At 45.8% G+C, this 19,993-nt stretch overlaps 1 protein-coding gene across 2 annotated transcripts in view; it reads right to left on the bottom strand.

The window, feature by feature from the left end:
* Positions 1 to 7,912, bottom strand: part of RBM25 (RNA binding motif protein 25) — a 40,339-nt gene extending 32,427 nt beyond the window's left edge. For both annotated transcript variants that reach the window (XM_054025289.1, XM_054025290.1), the window contains exon 1: positions 7,737 to 7,912. The gene's annotated coding sequence lies outside the window, so the exon portion shown is untranslated. The remainder of the gene's footprint in view (positions 1 to 7,736) is intronic.
* Positions 7,913 to 19,993: the final 12,081 nt, after the last annotated feature.

Here is a 19,993-nt window from a genome sequence, read left to right as displayed (position 1 = left end):
TCAGGCTAGAGACTCTTGCCTATATGCTCGGGGTATTACTGATCGCCATATTTGGGGTCGGGAAGGAATTTTCCTCCAGGGTAGATTGGCTGAGCCTCTGGAGGTTTTTCGCCTTCCTCCGCAGCATGGGGCAGGGATCACTAGCAGGAGGGTCTCAGCCGATTGAAGTCACTAAAACACAGGATTGGGGACTTCAACGGTAGAGTGCAGGGAAGGGTCTTGCGGCCTGCAGCATGCAGGGGGTCAGACCAGATGATCATAATGGTCCCTTCTGACCTTAATGTCTATGAGAACGAGCTCAGAGAAAATACAATATGCACACAGGAGTTACTTTTCCAATATCTAAAATCAAAAATAATTTCAGAACCAAGTTTTGCAATAAGCCAACTAGCTCTCCTGCACAGATGAAGTGGTAATGTATTAAATGTTTGAGAGTCAAGTTACCGAGGGTCAGAATCCGGATTTCCTGACACTTTGCTAAAAGCAATATCTATTAGTGGGACAAACACCAGGAAAATTCCTAACTTTGAACACAAAGAGCTGATAGGCATGCAGAGGGTTCTCCGGTCTATTTTTAAACTTGCCAGTTCCTATGTTTGCTGGTTCAACTTGGCTGGTAGCTGATGAGCTGAAGAGTCAGCATGCTACCTACCCATAATAACATTCAGACACAGTCACTATCTATATATACACTTACAAGAGACCACTTACAGTTTGAAAAGTGCACACGCCTCCTACCAAAACAGAAGGGAGGTATATACTCTTAGTTTAATAATAGTTGTGAATATAATTGCTACGATAGTGCTGAAACTATCTAAAAAGTAATCTAGCTTGTTATTCAAATATCTGGTCTTTACAGATGAAACTGGTGTTAAAAAAACAAACCAAAAAACCCCATATGCTCATCAGCATTATTTGCATGTTATCTGTTTGAGCAAATACCCTACCATGAGCCTATATTCTTAAGTAAATGGGGTACCACAAAGTCAGAATGCCAGACTCAGCCACTATCCCTGAATCAACAGGGTTCCAATCCTGCTGGAGGTATGTTTTTTGTCCAGTCTTAAAAATGGGTTTTGTTTAGTAAGAGTTGGTTATAGAGAGATAATTTGGGGTGGGAAGGTTTCCCCCAAGTGCAGGAGCCAGAATGAGCAGGATGGTGCAAGAGCTAGATGTATGGGGAACAAGAAACACTTTCTATACCCCACTCATGTTGGAGCAGGGAAGTGCACGAAACAAGAGCCATTGAGCCTAGGAGTACCTCCCATACATGGGAGCAAGCAGGAAACATGGTAGTGCTAGGATGTTAGCACTAAAAGCAGCTAATACCACTCTCTACCATAACAAGAGATACAGACAGACCTCAGAGTCTAGAGGAAGGAGTTACATGTGATATTAGAATTCAGAACCAAGATTATTTTCACAGAGTCTGGAAGAACTATGGAAATAAGCAGGCGTGTACACCAGGGCCAGCAAGTCCAAGCATATTTGGTGGTGTTACTCTTGAGCTCACGTCAAATATACCTCTAAGCAGGAGCAGAAAAAAAAAAGCTATTTCTTAAAGTTCAGTTCCTACTATTTAAAATGGAGCACTATGCAAGTTTAGTATTTTAAGTTAGCCAATTAACAAAAGATTCAAGTAGAGACAATGTCTCTTTAACTGGCCAAAGGGCATCTAGCTCTTCCCACCACAAGTAAAGGTAAAATATATCTGTGATACAAGACCTGAGGTGGTGGAGTAAACCAGCTAGCAAACAGACGTATTCCCACAATTATGAGATCTAAGCTATACTTACATCACACAAAATAGAAAAAAACTTTTCTACTGTTCAATTTTTTTAGCATGTCTCTCCTTTCTATGGCCCTCTCATTGCTGTACCTTTCGACATTAAGCTTTGAGAATCAAAAATATACTGTCACATACACTTGACTTAGAACAACCCAGTTTAAAATAGCTGAAACTACTAACATCTAAGACTTCTGAGGTGGGAGAACGAGGAGATTCCCTTCTCCACCTAGGTTTTTTTTAGTTGTGTACTTTCCTAACCAAAAGCCAAATGCACCATATGCACCCTTGCAAGCAATCACTTCCCAGGGTCCCAGGAAAGGAGAGGTCTGAACAAAGGGACTCCTCCATATATGGATACATAAAGACAGTTTTTGGGAAGGATGGCAGGAAAGAACTATTGGACCCAGATTTGTTCCAAATGAACTGGAGGCTCATATGTCCATATAGGCTAAGGTTTGTTTTTTATCAAAATCAAAGCAAAACCTAGCATTCAACGGAATAACCTTTAGCCCTCAACATGAATAAAAAACAGTTGGTAAGGAACAGACAGGGTTTACAACCTTTCACATCTAGGCCTACACTGAATGGAATGTGTTGCTATCTACACAGCTTGAAAAATTCACCAATTTAAACTTGTTTAAAATAGGAACAAGTTCCTAGCCCTTGAAAAGATCTTACTAATGTGAATCAATTCAATGATATAGTCCTGAGTGTGTAGAGAGAGCTCCAGTACCTCTGCTATCCATAGCTTTCACATGCAACAGCAAAATGAAGTTAAAGGGAACAGAATATGTTTTTTCTGCTGCTGTGTAAAATTCTCTTGGAAGAGTAAAACTGACAAAGATGTCAGTTTCATTCTCTGGCTATTAAGGAAAGCTCTGAAGAGCAGAAGTAAATACATATATTGAAGCTATTCTCAGTGAAGGGAAGTTAGGGGAGAGACATCTTGTAGAAGCCAGGGGGTTGTTTTGGGTTGTTTTTTTGGGGGGGGGGAGGGGAGGGGTGTCCAGGAACCAGAGAGAAGGAATTGAGTAGCAGGATTTCTCCAACAACAATTAGTAAACTCTTAGATGAGGGAGAGAAGAGCGCATGTGCTCCTTCTCCCTTCAGTCAGTCAGAAGGGCTTGGTGGTTCGAGTTAACTGCTAGGGTTGCCAACCCTCCATCCAGGTTTTGCCGGGATTCTCTCGGAATTACACCCTATCTCCCGGAAGCTACTGAAGCCAAACCGGGAGATTTTAGGCGCTGAAAGTCTGGCAGCGCAGCAGGGCTAAAGCAGAGTCCCTGCCTGCCCTAGCTTCACGATGCTCCCCAAAGCAGCTGGCACATCCCTGCAGCCCCTGGGGGGCAGGAGTTCTCCGTGTGCTGCCCCTGCAGCTCCCATTGACCAGGAACTGCAGCCAATGGGAGCTGTGGGGGTGGCACTTGCGGGCAGGGGAAGAGCCCCCTGACCTCCCGGGATGCAGAGACGTGCCATCTGCTTCTGGAAGTGGCGCAGGACCAGGGCAGGCAGAGAGCATGCCTTAGCCCCACTGCGTCACCAACTGGGAGCCACCCGAGGTAAGCGCCTCCCAGCCAGAGCCTGCGCTCCACACCCCCTCCTGCATCCATCCGCTACCCAAGCCCGTAGCCCCCTCCTGCACCCAAACGCTCTCCCAGAGCCCACACCTCTCACCCCCTCCCACACCCCAACCTCCTGCCCCAGCCCTGAGCTCCCTCACTCACCCAAGCTCCCTCCGAGAGCCTGCACTCCAACCCCCTATCCCAGCCCTGAGCTCCCTCCTGCACCCAAACTCCCACCCAGAGCTTGCTCCCTGCACTCCCTCCTGCACCCCACACCCTGCCCCAGGCTCAGCCCAGAACCCCCTCCCACACTTCAAACCCCTCAGCCCCAGCCCTAAAGCCCACCCCATCCCCAACCTCCTATCCCAGCCCAGTAAAGTGAGCGAGGGTGGGGGAGAGCAAGCGAAGGAGGGAGGGGGGATGGATGGAGTGAACGGGTGGGGCCTCAGGGAAGGGATATTTGGGTTTGTGTGATTAGACAGTTGGCAACCCTATCAGTCACGCACAAACCAAAGGCTAATACAGAAAGATATGAGCATCCAAGCACAGTCCAGGGAGAATACCCTAGTAGGCATCCTAGTAGTTGGGGTATGGAGCTTCTCACCAGGTGCTGCCCTTTCCTACTGGCCTACCACTAGTAGGGTTAGCTTTCTGGATCTGATAAATTTTTCAAGCTCTGTCCACTCAATAGGTATATGGTAAACTTCAGATTTCTCCCAAGTGTTAAGAAAAAGTGTGAAGTAAGCACTTAAATTATATCAATATATTTTCACAAGTGAGAAGAATTTACAAGTGTATATTCGCAAAAAGAACATGAGTACTTGTGGCACCTTAGAGACTAACAAATTTATTAGACCTGTCAAGTGTATATTATAGCTCTTGTTTTTATATTACCTTATGCAAAGTTACAGGTGATTTCACTAATGCATTAACATAGTAGGACTTTGAATGAAACTGAGCCTACACAAAATGCATCAGTGATTAGAGTCCAGAGTTCAATACCTGGAGAATAGGTGTCTACAACATTGAAGTCACCATCACAAGTGATGCCATTCCAAATACTGAAATAACGTGGAGACTGTACTACTGTTTTATTACCAAGCACTTCCATTACATCACGGTTCCTACATATTAGCAAGGAAGCGTGGGAAGCTTGCACTGCTGATGCCATGTTCACATTCTGTGGCTAAAGAAACTAAAATTTCAATTATTCAGAGTACTTCTGAACTTTAAATATATAGAATATATTTTGAATAATGGTGGGTGAGCAGACAGGTAAGTAGATCATGAATTTCTCATTACTAGAATCAGTAATATAATTAAATCAATCAAGGACATCTTTAATTTTTTATTAAAATGGACATATAAGCCTCCTTGCAGAAATAACATCTTGATGACAATAACTTGACACTAGCAGCATTAATTCCCAGAATAGTTTTCCATTTGTTTTAATATTGGTCTTTTCAACATGTGGTTGAGCAAAATGTGCTGTTTCCTTTCCAAAGGTAACTAAAACCTATAAAAAACAGCATTCAGAAGTCTGTATTCCTCATGCAACAGTTAATTACAATACTGGATGTTAAACTGAGGCTGCACTACACAAGGTGTTAGTAACATCAATTGTAGCACAGGAATTACAGAACCTTCAACTCTTGCCAGTTGTGTGAATAAGTGATTAATGCAGTTTCTGAAATATGGAAATACTGTTGGTGCAATTCACTTTTGGAAAATTCTTCTATTACTGTTTGGTTAACCAATCTCAAAAACAGCTTTGTCTAGATCAGAAATTTAAGCTTGGTTTGTTCAAGTCTTAGGTAAAATCTGGTGCACATGCAGATATATTCCAATATATATTTTAGTAGTGTTTTTTTGTCTGGACTCCAAAGTCTAATTTTATATACAGCTGGTTGCAGAATTATGCTGGTGAGGCTTGTAAATTATATCATCAGAATTGCTCAAATTAAAAGGATGTTACAAATATTCTGCTGGTGATTTGAATACTATGTTACCTTGTATTTTGTTAAAAATGTGCAATCTTTTCACCACATCAGTGTTTTAAATACTTTCTAGAACAAGCAAAACTCCTAGGGTGAAAAACTTTAGACAATTCTGAGTATGGGAGTCTTCAAAGTCTAGTCCTAAGTAGTACCACCACCAAACAATGAATAAATGCCCTTTTATATGTTGTCCTCAAATAATTTGCAAATTTTTCTTTTCACTTAACAGCACAGGTTAGCAAGAAAAATATCAAAAAGATTGCAGAACAGGGTGAATTCTGGAAGAGGAAACTGAAGAAGAAAATTGCTCTGGTCAGTATTGCCATTGAGTTCAATGTATGCAGGAGTGGGGTCTAAATTAGGTCAACACAATCCTCATTATAGAATTTTAAGCTATTTTGAAGAAGAAAACAGCTAGAACTACAGTTTGCCATCATCTGTTCTGTTATCGTATTCTTGGCATACTGGGATTTCGCTCAATACAGCTGTGTAACTCGGGGATGTGGATTTTCACCTTCTATGCATGCAAAGGCTGGCCAAGAGGCAGCACACTCAACCAAAACAGCAGATAGCCATTATCCTTCCCATTACTCTTCCCTCCCTCCCTGCCCTGCCTCTCACTGCAACACACTTTGTTTAGTTCCTGATCCTGCAATTTGTTGTGCTCACACAAAGCTCCACTTTGTGGAGGCCAATAAGGGGCCTGCCTGCACCCCAATCCTGAGAATGGGAGAAGGATTCCTCAGCAACATGATTATATCTCTTCGGTGTGGCTAGGGCTACAGCATCCAATGCACCTTCTTTCTCAGGAAATCTTTAGAGAGGAGCATGAAGACCCAGAAAACTATTCGCAAAGCAACTACTGAGGGGGTGTCTGGCCCCCATAAAAAGTACAAGAGACACTGATTTAGGCATCTCTCTCTCAAGGCCTGACTGTGCCTAGAACCTCAACTTCCACTTCTACTGCATTGCACTGGTGGTGGTAGCTTATCTCAGGGGTGGGCAAACTTTCTGGCCTGAGGGCCACATCTGGGTGGGGAAATTGCATGCGGGTCCATGAATGTAGGGCTAGGCCAGGAGGTTGGGGGCTCAGGGTAGGGGGTGCAGAGAGTGTGAGGGGGCTCAGGGCAGGGGGTTTGGGTGCAGGAGGGGTTGGGGGTGTGGCCTCCGACCCAGCGCCGCTTACCTTGAGTGGCTCCGGAGTGGCAGCGGCGCACAGCGGGGCTAAGGCAGAAAGCTCTGCGCACTGCCCTCACCTGTGGGTACCTTCCCCAAAGCTCCCATTGGCCGCGGTTCCACATTCGCTGCCAATAGGAGCTGCGGGGGACGGTGCCTGCAGGCAAGGGCAGCGCACAGAGCCCATAGGGACGTGGTGCTGGCCGCTTCCAGCACAGCCACGGGGCTGGCAATCCCGCAGGCCAGATCCAAAGCCCTGATGGGCCGGATGCGGCCCGTAGTTTGCCCACCCCTGGGCTTATCTTCACCTCACAAAGTGATACAGACAGAGAGCATGCATGTGTGGAATAAGTTGTTAGAGACTCCATTTTTAACTAAAATGAAGGAAAGACTATTCCCCTCTAACAGAGGAAGCCTCCATCTCCTTCTCAGAGATGGTGTAGACATATCTGGGGAAACGAGTGTTTAAAAATATTCTTATCAAAACTTTTAAAATGCTAGACTCCTTAGAGTCAAGTTGAAAGTTTTGTTAATCACAGCCAACTAACATATTTTTTGAATATGATTGTCCTTGCTCACATTTCAAAACCACATTTCACATCATGTTAGCTAAAATGTTCTCTCGCAATACATTTTACCAGTCTAGACATCATCAAAACCAATACAGTTTAAAAACAAATTAGTTAGTCTTGGTCTATCCTAGTGGGATCCACAGCCAGCTAGCATGTTCTTAACCACCATGGGTTTTGGCCAGAGCAAGTGCTGAGTAGCCTACACTGACACATGTAGCTAACACCACTCACTCTCCACTGGGTCTACACAGGGCCAGGCAGTGGGGACGAAGAGATTCCCCTCCCCCCCATGGAGGGGGGAGAGAGAAGATGGCTACGCTCCGCGTTTCCAAGCGAGAGGATGGCAGGTGGCCCCCACCCCTCAGCGAAGGGACGGCCCCGCCTCCCCCCTCATAGGGCAGAGACTCTCCGCTCGGGGGGGGGGGGGGGAGGACTACACCGATGCACCCGCCAGTGCGAGACTCGCCCACCCCCGGCGCTGGGCAGCCCCCTCGTGGTCCTCGGCGGAGGGGGCGGGTTCTCCCCAGGATGGGGAGCGGGGTTTCCTCGCGCTCCCGGGGGAGGGGAATTGCGTCTCCTCCGCGGGCGGGTGGCTGGGCGCCGATGGCGGCTTCTCTCCCCACCTGTCCCCGGGACTCACCCTCCTTCCCTGAGGGGCAGGAGCCGCGTCCGGGGCACCGCCTCTGCCTCTCCTGCACACGCCAGCCGGGGATGGGGAAGGCCTGTCGCGCTCGCCGCCTCCGCCGGGCTTGGAGGCCTCTAGGCCGCGAACACACCGCACAGAGCCAGGCGCGCCGCCGTGCTGTGCTGGGGGTCACGTGAGCCGCCCCTTCCGCCAGCGTCCCGGCCTGCACCGCGCCGCCCGATCATAGAGGCAGCCTGGGAGTTCTGACAGAACGTCCGCGCTATACGCACAGAGACACAAAGCGCGTCTTACCATAGAGTGGTGAGGGCTAGAAGGGCGTAGGGGAAAAAAGGGCGTCCGGCGCCATCTTTGCTGGTGGCAGCCAGGAGCGGTAACCACTTGATTGACCTTTACTAGAATCGCCATCTTGAGGTCAAGTGGCCGCGGGCTGCTGGCGTCTCATCTGCCTAACACAAAAGCATCAAGGGGTTGGCTTCCCCCTCCTCTCATCGCGGCTCAGTACAGCCGCACCCCATCCTCAGCCCTGGCACCGTCCTGCCTGCCAGGTGCCAGCATCGCCCCATTGCCCGAGGCCATGAGCCACCCAGGACGTACTGGTGTAACACACAGCAGCTACTGTTGGTGGGGGGCCCACAGGGCGACAAGGGTGCATGCCGCTGGCTTCCCTGGCCCCTTGCCAGCAGCGAAAGCGCATTAAATTGCATTTAAAAATACAAAACGCTGTTGTCCCCCCCCATTACTTTCCCCTATAGGCAATTACTGTAGTTACCAGGAAGATACCATGACATTGCCAGTGGAAAGAGGAAGTACCTGTGAGCATGAAGGGGAGGAAAGAGATTGTCTTGTATAGACCATTAAAAGCTGGGCCACAGTAAGTGTAAGTTTGAGAATCTGTTTTACACAATAATTCAGCTCATGTTACATAAATCAAAAAAGGCATAATCTACCTCACTATTTCTTTTTAAAGCTTTCCTTGGATTATATGCACAATACATAAAGATAAGGACAAGTCTTTGCAGGATCATGGCCAAAAGATGGATGCATTGGTGGTATAGTGGTGAGAATAGCGGCTTTTGAAGCGGTTGCTCCAGGTTTGATTCCCAGCCAATTCAGGGAGGCATTTTCTAACAAGCATCTACAGTGGTGCAATTGGTTAGTGCAGGGGGGAGTATTCCTGGGCTTGTGAGTTCAGGGCTCACCCAGAGCTTTAGTTTAAGTTGGACATTAGAAAAAACTTCCTAACTGTCAGAGAGGTTAATCACTGCATAAATTGTCTATGGAGACTGTGGATCATTGGGGATTTTTAAGAGCAGGTTGGGCAAACACCTGTTGGGGTGGTTTAGAAAATACTTAGTCCTGCCTTGAGTGCAGGGGACTGGACTAGATGATCTCTCAAGATCCCTTCCAGTTCTATGATTCTATGGCCAATCCAGTCCACCCACTTTCAAGTCAAGGGAGGCAGTGTTCACAGCGAGTGTTGTATATACAACAGCTAGTGCCTCAAGTCAAAGAGAGCAGAGGGTGCTCACACTACAAATTTACAGCTGCTTTGTAGTGGTCAGTTTACTCAATGTTGCAATAGTGAGAAAGGAGGATTCAGGACAATTTTCAGGAGAGTATGGGATAATACCTATAACACAGACAAGTAATGAAGAGAGCAATGCTTGGGGCAAAGTTGCTGTCCTATGAAGAAATCTATTTAATATATTTTGTTACAAATACAATGCTGGAGAAATTTGCCAGATGTTCTAGATGAACAATAGCCTTCACAGAGAGCCTGCCAGTTTTTGTTGGCCTGCCTTGTAGAGGCTGAGACAATATTTCAGTTGTGATAGCACATTTACTCCTTGTCTTCTGCTAACACGATTGTCAATTGTGGCAGCAGGTTGGAACATTCAGCAATGAGATACCAAACTGAGTACACTAACTTGTTTCACACATACTCCTGAGCAGCCAGCAGGCCAGTGAAAACATCAGTCTAGCGCACCATTTCCCTTCAACCTGTTTCCATTAGATTTGTATAAATTATTAGCAAAGAGAATTGTAGATTTGCATATGTACAAGGCTGAACAGTTTTGGCAGTAGTACACTGTTTTATGAATACCTGACTCTTTTAGAAGTAACAGTTCTTTACTATAGGCTGTTAACTTAAATAGGATAATACATAGATTAGCTACAGTTATTTCTCCATACAGTAGCTACAATTTATACTTCCCCGTAACTAATAAAAAAGGCTACGTTTTAGTCACAGGTCACTCACTCACCCACTCATGCCCGTCACCCCAATCGGGGTATGGGCTGCCAATCACAGATCTCCAGAGTCCTCTATCCTGAGCCATTTGTTCTAGCTGGTTCCAGGTATAGCCCATTTTTATGCTATCAGCCTGAAGGTCGCATCGCTAGGTGTTTCTTGGACAGCCTCTTTTCCGCTTGCCTTGGGGGTTCCACCACAATGCCTGTCTAATGATGTTGGTTGGCTGCTTGCGTAGTGTGTGTCCTATCCAGCCCCACCTTCTCCTTCTAATTTCTTCCTCTGCTGGAAGTTGACGGGTCCTCTCCAAGAGGTAGATGTTGCTGATGGTGTCTGGCCAGCGGATCTGGAGAATCCTTCTAAGGCAACTATTTATGAAGGTCTGGATCTTCCTGGTGGTTGTTTTAGTTCTCCAGGTTTCAGCTCCATATAATAAGACTGATTTCACGTTGGAATTGAACAGTCTAATCTTTGTTGCCAAAGACAGCTCTCTGGAGCTCCAGATGTTCTTGAGCTTTAAGAAAGCTGCTCTTGCCTTACCGATCCTTGCTTTGATATCTGTGTCCGTGCCACCCTGTTGGTTGATGATGCTGCCTAGGTAGGTGAAGGACTGCACTTCTTCCAGAGGGCTTCCATTCAGTGTGACTGGGTCATTACTGATGGAGTTAATCTTGAGGATCTTGGTCTTGTCCTTGTGGATGTTGAGGCCAACCTGTGATGAGGTGGCTGCCACTATGTTAGTCTTCTCTTGCATCTGCTGTTTGCTATGCGAAAGGAGTGCAAGGTCATCGGCAAAGTCCAGGTCATCAAGTTGGGTCCACAACATCCACTGGATTCCGTTCCTGCGCTCATAAGTGGATGTCTTCATAATCCAATCAATGACAAGGAGAAAGAGAAATGGTGACAACACACATCCTTGTCTGACTCCGGTTCGCACCTGGAAGCTGTTTGTAAGCTGCCCTCCATGGATCACTCTACAGTGTATGCCGTCATATAAGTTCTTAATCAAGTTAACCACCTTTACTGGGATGCCATAGTGCCGAAGGAGCTTCCAGAGAGTCTCTCGATCCACGCTATCGAATGCTTTCTCATAGTCAACAAAGTTGATGTACAACAAGGAGTTCCATTCCATAGACTGCTCGACTATGATGCGGAGCGTTGCTATCTGGTCCATGCATGATCTATTTTGCCGGAAACCTGCCTGCTCATCTCGTAGCTGTGGATCGACGGCATCCTTCATTCTCTCTAAGAGAACTCGGTTGAAGACCTTCCCTGGCACCGACAGAAGTGTGATTCCTCTGTAGTTGGCACAATTGCTGAGGTCTCCTTTCTTGGGGATTTTAATAAGGTATCCCTCTTTCCAGTCTGCCGGAATCACTACTTCTTCCCATATCTTCTCAAAAAGGGGGTACAGCATTTCCGCTGAAGCATCCAGATCTATTTTCAGGGCCTCTGCTGGAATATCGTCAGGTCCAGCCGCCTTCCTGTTCTTCATCATAGTGATGGCTTTTCTGATCTCATCTCTGGTAGGTCTATCACAATTGATTGGAAGGTCTTCGTTGGCTGGGTCAATGTCTAGTGGATTTAGTGGTGCTGGTCTATTTAGGAGTTCCTCAAAGTGCTCCGCCCATCTATTCATCTGGTGTTCTATTTCTGTTATAGACTTTCCCTGCTTGTCTTTGACAGGACGTTCTGGCTTGCTGAACTTTCCAGACAGTCGCTTGGTGATATCATACAGCTGTTTCATATTACCATTGTATGCTGCCTGTTCTGCTTCTGCTGCCAGTCCATCCACATAATCTCTCTTATCCTTCCTAATATTCCTCTTCACTACTTTATGGGCTTCAGCATACTCTTCTTGCGCTTTAGCCTTTGCTGCTCTAGTCCTGCTGTTATTAACTACTGCCTTCTTCTTCTTTCTATCTTAGTCAAAGTCTCTGCTGTGATCCACTCTTTCTGCTGGTATTTCTTGATTCCAAGCACTTCCTGGCATGCTGACCTAAGTGTCTCTCTCACTTTCTGCCATCTGTCGGATACACTGTCTTCCTCTTCCTCAGACCGATCCTGTAGTACTGAAAACTTATTCTTCAGCGTCAGTCCAAAATCTTCCTTGATCTTATGATCCTTCAAAAGGCTGACGTTGTACTTCGCTCTTCTATCTGACACGTCTATCCAGTTCTTCTTCAGCTTCAGCTTCAATCTGGCCACCACTAAATGATGGGGTCGGATGCTACGTCTGCTCCTCTTCTAACTCTAACGTCCTGCAAAGATCTTCTGAACTTCTTACTAATACAGACATGATTGATCTGGTTTTCTGTCGTGCCTGCTGGTGATACCCAGGTACTCTTGTGGATCCGCTTGTGAGGAAAGATGCTACCTCCTATGACCAGGTTGTTAAGTGCACACAAATCCACAAATCTCTCTCCATTCTCACTCATCTCTCCCAGAGTGTGGGTCCCCATGACTTGTTCATATCCTGTGTTGTCAGGTCCAATTTTGGCATTAAAGTCTCCCATAAGGATGGTAATGTCTTTGTCTGGGAGAGTCTCTAATATTTTCTGAAGTCTGTTGTAAAAATAGTCTTTGTCCCCCTCTTCGCTGTCATTGGTTGGCGCATAGCACTGTACAACATTCATCTTAATCCTCTTCATTTTAGTTCTGAAGGATGCTGTGTGATCCTGGAACCATGTGCCTCCCAACCAATCAGTGCTCTCTGTGTCTGCTTGGACAACATGAAGCCTACTCCCTGTGTGTGGGGTGCGTCGCTCTCTTCATGTCCGGAATACAGCAACAGCTCTCCTGTCAACAATCGTCTCTGTCCAGCTTGCGTCCATCTTGTCTCGCTAATGCCTAGTTGTTGCTCCTCATCTCTGCTGCGACCTGCGCCGTCTTTCTTGACTCGTACATGGTCCTCACATTCCATGTACCGATGGTAATCCTCCTAGTTGCAAGAAGGGTAATCGGCTTAGTGGCTTCCTCACGACTTTCACCACCCAGCGTCATGCGTCTTCGAGTTGAAGGCCCTTCTTTTTCCAGGCTAAAAGTCTCTGTTATCTCTATTGTTGGAGTTTCTGTAGCAAATTAATTTTTTACGGGGTGGAGTTGCTAGCCCCATGCCCAACCCTCCTCCTTTATCCTGACTTGGGACAGGCAGATGGCCACAAAGGACCTCTCTGGTGGAGTTTTAGTCACAGGTATTTTTTAGTAAAAGTCATGGACAGGTCACGGGCAGTAAACAAAAATTCATGGTCTGTGACCTATCCATGACTTGTACTATATACCCCAGACTAAATCTTGAGTGATTTGGGGCAGCGGGTGGCCCGGGGGTGCTGTGGCTGCTCTTGGGGGGGATGGCCTGGGGGCACCACAGGTGCTTGGGGGGGCAGCAGCACGCAGCCCGAGACCCCCACTGATGCGGGGGGGGGGGGCAGCGGCCCACGGCCCAGGACCCCCACTGGTGCTTGGGAGAGCAAGTGTCAATGTGCGGCCCAGGACCCCTGCTGGTACTGGGTGGGGGCCGCAGTGGATCAAGACTGCCCCAGCAGCGGCCAGTGTGGTTGGCCCCATGCCAGATGCACTGGCTGCTGCAGAAGTCTCAGAGGTACCAGAAAGTCACGGAATGCATGACCTCTGTGACAGACTTGCAGCCTTACTAATAAATACAAACGTAACAGTTGCAGTATCTAGCACTATTAGTCTAGTGTTTTATGAACATAAATTTATCCACACAGTAGATCTGTGAGGCAGACAAATCTTATCTTTATGTTACAGATGGGAAAGCTGAAGAAGAAAGAGAGGCAGGATTGAGAAACATAAAATTCCTGGCTCCCATCTCATGGTCTCAGATCACAGCTTGTCGCTTACTCCTTTTGAGACTAAAATTAAAATCAAAATTCACAATACCACTTCCAGAGATACTAATTCACAAGATAATTGTAATTTATCCCCATTTTGACCCTTATTAAGAAATCCATGGGATTTTGGTACTTTGACCCACACAGACACCAGTCTACCCATTCCTTATTCGGTATAGACATCTACCTATTGCTCTTTACTTTACTCTAAATATTTAGACCCCAGACTCCACCCTCCCCCATCCCAACTAGTCTCTCCGATCAATAAACCTTGTAAATTGTCCAAGTATAGAGTTCAGCAACAACACTTCCTTCCCACATCCACCTGCTCACCCATTATTCCAATATTACAAAAATTATCTTTCTCAAACCTAGCCAAATATGTTGGCTATTCATCCTTCCTTTGTGAGTCAGAGACTCCACTTTCCAGATGCCAATCACATATTCGGTTTATCCCAATCCACTTTATGTTTACTTGCTATAGGCCCCAGAATACTTTGCTCAACACAGCCTAATACATTACTTAGTTACCAAAGAAAAGAGAGTTCACTTACCTGCAGAATGTATTGAATTTCTAATTCCATTTTTGAAATTGTGGTTGTTATAAGTATACTACTATCTGTTATATAGATGGCGGGCAGCTATACAGAGTGCAGAGTTAAGGTGGTTTCTGAAATATGCAATGTAACATTTTCCAATTTAAAGTCAGCACTAGAACGCAAGTCCTTGGCTCTAAAATCCTTGAATTAAAGGAAAGTCTTTGTTTTGGTGAAATATAGGTGAATCCTTATGTTCTTTCTAAGCTGCAGCCAACAATCAAAGGGTAGATTGCACTCTCTCACACACATTATAAACAATTATTTACAACAATCATTAACTATTTACAGTCTGTTTTCTTCAAATATAGCCTATCCATTGGATTTCAAGGAAGGGGACAGAAGGTCCAGGAATTGTCACAGTTCACCTTGAAGAGATTCTTTCCAATACTTCCCTCAGTGAAAGAGGGTTTGGAAAGGTAATGGGGGCTCTAAAGATATAGAGCATTGGTGATCAAGAAAGACAAAAATGTTCCTACCTTTGTAGCTCCTGAGATGTCTACATTGATTTAACCCCATCCCCATTCTTCCCTAGCAGCACAGCTCCCTCACAACCAATGGTTGTATTATTCCTCTTTCCCTGCCCCACCATGCTTTTCTGTCTAAATTTAATTGAATTAAATTAAGGGATTTAGGTGACTAAATCCCTTAAATGTAGTGCCTGCATTTCCCTATCTGTAAAATGGGTTTAATAATCCTTGTACATTTATAATTCTTCCTCCCTCCCTCCCCCCAAAGATACATCACTTAATATTCAATACTAAACCTTAAACTTAAAACATTTTTGTTAAGTAAGGAAGTTTTATCATCTTTTTACAAGATTAAGCCATTGAAGCAGAAAGAGAAATGCCTTGCCCTAGGTCACCCAGGAGGTCAGTGCAGAGCTGGGAATGTGCTCCAGCCATTCCACACTCTCCTTGCTGTATATACTAACGAGCCTGCCATAATTCCTCTTTCACTACAAGTTTGAATAGTCTAAAATTTGCATTACAGTATATCTTACCATATAAGCATAAGCACCAAAATATTATTTAATATTAGTTTATCTGCACTGCTTTTTATAATTAATTATTTTCAGTCTTCTAAGAGACTGTTAATTGAAATTAAAGTGTAAAACTAGTTTTTAACTATGGTATTTGACAGTGGTTTTTCATATCTACACATTCTTTTCAAGAAGTTTGGCAACTACCAAAAATCAGTGTTCTAACAGGAACTACACCTCTACCTCGATATAACGTGACCCGATATAACACAAATTCGGATATAACATGGTAAAGCAGTGCTCCGGGAGGGCGGGGCTGCGTCCTCCGGTGGATCAAAGCAAGTTCAATACAATGTGGTTTCACCTATAATGCGGTAAGATTTTTTGGCTCATGAGGACAGTGTTATATCGAGGTAGAGGTGTAGCTAATCAGGACAGGTGGAAGGCTGATAGTTGAATATGGAGGATTTGATATTTGGAGACCCTACTCATTCAAGAATATTTGGATTCTGAAGAAAAAAAAAAAAAAAAAAAAAAAGTAAAATGATTGAATACAGATGGAAGAATGAGGGAAAAGCCACATTACAAGAGCAGGCAAGTAGGGAAGTGAGGTTTGTTTGTGTTTTTAAAGTTGTTTTCTGTATGGATTCTCATACCCTTTCAGGAGATAGCCATGTAAGAGACTGGACATAAATAGTAATGGCAAGAAGATGGATGGTATGAATAGAAAATAAGAGAACTGAAGTTTTTTCAGTGTCAGACAAGATGATTCAAGCATCACAGTCACCAAACATGCAGTCAGGATGAAAAGAGGATATATATATATTTTGGGTGTGGAGCTTGACAGTAGCAAAGTCCTCTTCCAACACCAACAGCAACAAACTGTTTCCAGCCATGCCAGCACCCAGAGCACTTGAGGCATGACTATAAAATGACTGTCACGTAACAGCCTAAATCCAGTCACTTTGGTGCAGAATCCAACACCACTGAAGTCACCGGGCCTGGGACCAAGCTCACACTGGATAATGTAATAGAGGTATCTAAAATAATGACTGGTATAGAGAAGATAAATCAGTCTTCCCTATTTACCCTCTTTCCTATAATAGAAGAGCAAAGGGATGCCCAGTGAAATTAAAAGGCAACAATACAACTTTTTTTAATCCACACAGCTAACTTGTACAACAAGAGTTGTCCATTGACCATAAGGATTTTACATCATTTTCTGAAATATGAAGTCCTGGCCACTGTCAGAAACATGATATGGGACTAAAGGGGACCATTGATCTCATCTGGTATAACAATTCATAGCTTTCCTCTGAATAGTCTTGTGAGATTTGAAAGTTTCCCCGTTCACCCTTGCGTGTGTATGCTGTGCCTAACATCCAGCTGCAAAACATTTTCCAATTGCTATTTGAAGACATTTGGCTCAGCAACTGGAGTTGATATTGATATTCTTCCACAAGTTTGATTCACCATCTCTACAGACTATCAACTACACAAACAATGGACTGCAAATAGATTACCATTGGATTCTGAAATGGAACAATAAGACATTTAATTATTATGCTATGCTTCTAGTTGTTTATTCTCTTCTCTGGTAAATCTCTAGACCAAATTGTGATTGGTGGGGATAGGAGAAATGGAGAAACCACAGATGCACACAGACAGAGCTTACCAGTATATAACAGACTTAGGTTCCATCCACACTACATGTAGAACTACATCACTGGGAGGGTGGGGGGTGGAGGAGCGGTATTCTAGTTCCAATACAGTTGTCTGCTGACACAGTTAAAGCACATTTCCTTATTTGTAGCATCGATGTGACCTTATGTGCTTCCAAAACATCCCTGAATTGTGTTAAAGTCTTGGACAGATCCAAAGCTTTAGCATGATTCAAGAACACTGTTAAGGTCTCATATGTGTTGCAACATGGGCTCCTGACACGGTTCTGGTTATCATGCAGATGATATCATAGGTGAATTAAACATCACTGAAGCCAACCCATTTATGCAATTCAGTATCATCTGGATGACATTTGTGTATAATCAAACCAGGGAGGCCAAGTAGCAGAGCACTTCTTACCTGCATTTAAGAGAGAGTAGGCTTTTCATGGACATGGATGCTGAAAGTGTTTGTGAACACCACTTTGAAGATGGAGAGTATATCACTTTCCAATAGTGGGTAATAATGTTCCTTCCAAAGTCAAATTGTGACTAAAGTTCACTACAAGAAGTGCAAAGGTAAGATAATCCATCTCTCTATGCAAACCAAGGAGAAAAAATTGATCTGTGGTTAAGGCACAGGACTGGGAGTTTGGGGACCAGGATTGTATTTCCCAGCTCTCCTGGAGCCTCTCTGCAGGACACTGGGCAAATCACTTACCCTGTCTGTACTTCAGTTTTCTCATATGAAAACTGGGAGGAATAACTACCTACCTATCTCATGATGGTGCTGAGGCTAAACTAGGGTTGCCAACTTTCTAATCGCACAAAACCGAAACCCTAGACACTCCCCTTCCCCGAGGCCCTGCCCCTTCCCTGATGCCCTGCCCCTCGCTCACTACATTTCCCCTCCCTCAGTGGCTCGCTCTCCTGCACCCTCTCTCACTTTCACTGGGGCAGGGTGTTGGGGTGTGGGAGGGGGTGATGGCTCTAACTGGGGGTGTGGGCTTCAGGGTGGGGCCAGAAATTGGGGGTTCAGGGTGTGGGAGGGGGCTCCAGCCTGGGGGCTGGGGCTGAGGGATTCAGAATGTGGGAGGAGGTATGGGCTCTGGGCTGGGGGTGCGGGGTTTGGGGTGCAGAAGGGGCTCTGGGTTTGGGGGGGTCTCAGGGGTGAGGCAGAAGGTTGGGGCATGGGCTTACCTCGGGCAGCTCCTGGTCAGCGGCGCAATGGGGTTAAGCAGGCTCCCTGCCTGTCCAGGCTCTGTGCTGCACCCCAGAAGCGTACAGCAGGTCCAGGTCCTACGCAGGGATGGGGGGGCTGTGGTTCCCAGACAATGGGAGTGCGGTGCCGGTGTTTGGGGCAGGGGCAGCGCAGGGAGCCCCGTGGCCCCCCTGCCTAGAATCTGGACCTTCTGGCCACTTCCAGGGTGCAGCACGGTGCCAGGACAGATAGGGACTAGCCTGCCTTAGCCCTGCAGCACTGCTGACCGGACTTTTAACGGCCCGGTCAGCAGTGCTGACCAGAGCCGCCAGGGTCCTTTTTCAACTGGGCAACCCTAGGCTAAACTAATACAGATTTGTAAAATCTTTTCAAATGCTTGTGTTGAAGATGCTTTAAAAAAAAAAAAAAGAACGAATTAAAGAGGCCCAGTACCATGAAGATGGATAAGATATATCAGTTACTTTAGTAACATGTATGTTACCAGATTGCCAAAACTCAGCAACAGAGCTAGGCCCAACCACTTAGCAAGAGTTTCTTGTTCCCCACAAAGAAAGAGGGAAGAGTCCATTATTGAGAACATTCACATCACTCTTCAGCAGCCACTGTACTGATAAGCATTGGCAGGCTCAGAGAGAACTGCATCCAGTGCTCCTCAGATGGTCATTAGGATAGAATCATAGGACTGGAAGGGATCTCGAGAGATCTTCTAGTCTAGTCCCCTGCACTCATGGCCGGACTAAGTATTGTCTAGACCAGCTCTGATGGATGTTTGTCTAACCTGCTCTTAAAAATCTCCAATGATGGAGATTCCACAACCTCCCTAGGCAACTTATTCCAGTGCTTAACTCCTTGACAGCTAGGAAGTTTTTCCTAATGTCCAACCTAAACCATCCTTGCTGCAATGTAAGCCCATTGCTTCTTGTCCTATCCTCAATGGTAAATGAGAACAATTTTTCTCCCTCCTCCTCATAACAACCTTTTATGTACTTGAAAACTGTTATCATTTCCCCTCTCAGTCTTCTCTTCTCCAGAGTAAACAAATCCAATCTTCCCTCATAGGTCATGTTTTCTAGACCTTTAATCATTTTTGTCGCTCTTCTCTGAACTTTCTCCAATTCGTCTACATCTTTCCTGAAATGTGGCACCCAGAACCGGACACAATACTCCAGTTGAGGCCTAATCAGCGTGGAGTAGAGTGGAAGAATTACTTCTCATGTGTTGCTTACAACACTCCAGCTAATACAGGGATCGGCAACGTGCGGCTCACCAGGGTAAGCACCCTAGCGGGCCGGGCCAGTTTATTTACCTGCTGACGCGGCAGGTTCGGCCGATCGCGGCCCCCACTGGCCGCGGTTCGCCATCCTGGGCCAATGGGGGCGGCGGGAAGCCGCGGCCAGCACATCCCTCGCCTGCGCTGCTTCCCGCCGCCCCCATTGGCCCGGGACGGCGAACTGTGGCCAGTGGGGGCCGCGATCGGCTGAACCTGCCGTGTCAGCAGGTAAATAAACTGGCCCGGTCCGCTAGGGTGCTTACCCTGGCGAGCCGCGTGCCAAACGTTGCCGACCCCTGAGCTAATACATCCCAGAATTATGTTCGCTTTTTTTGCAACAGTGTTATACTGTTGACTCATATTTAGTTTGTGATTCACTATGACCCCCAGATCCCTTTCCGCAGTACTCCTTCTG

This window comes from Malaclemys terrapin, chromosome 4, assembly GCF_027887155.1.
Source record: "Malaclemys terrapin pileata isolate rMalTer1 chromosome 4, rMalTer1.hap1, whole genome shotgun sequence".
Taxonomy (NCBI): Eukaryota; Metazoa; Chordata; order Testudines; family Emydidae; genus Malaclemys; species Malaclemys terrapin.
Note: the sequence above shows the minus strand (reverse complement) of the source record. Positions and strands in the feature narration are given on the sequence as shown.